Source organism: Natator depressus, chromosome 21 (assembly GCF_965152275.1).
Source record: "Natator depressus isolate rNatDep1 chromosome 21, rNatDep2.hap1, whole genome shotgun sequence".
Classification (NCBI taxonomy): Eukaryota; Metazoa; Chordata; order Testudines; family Cheloniidae; genus Natator; species Natator depressus.
This window is the reverse complement of record NC_134254.1, coordinates 5,562,430-5,562,902: the sequence shown is the minus strand read 5'-3', so window position 1 is coordinate 5,562,902 and position 473 is coordinate 5,562,430.

Below are 473 nucleotides of genomic sequence, written 5' to 3'. Positions count from 1 at the left end.
CTGCCTGGACCGTAGCAGTATAAGCTCCCCAACCCCACCACACTAGTAGGGGTATACACGGAGGGACTTCTCTAGGGCTGTGATAGTAGTTTAGGGTCTGAATCTAATTTCACTTATACTGCTATAAATTAAATGTGAGACACGCTGAATGAGGTAATGTCTTCTATTGGACCAATTTCTGCTGGTAGAAGGTACAAGCTACACAGAGTTCTTAGGAAGCGGAGTGTTGGAACAGAATATAAATTGGGACACATTGTTAAGCAGATGTGTAGCTTAACACATTGGAATTAAACATAACTTCACTAGTATCAATGGATTTACATCAGTGTTAAATTGGGATCAGGCCTGTAGTCTCAATAACAATAAGCAGTCGCCTGAAATTTTCTCCAAAACATTTTTATTTATTTCAATGAAAAACATGTATAAAGTATTTGGAAAGGGGGGGGGACCCCAAAAACCAACCCTCTGTTTTC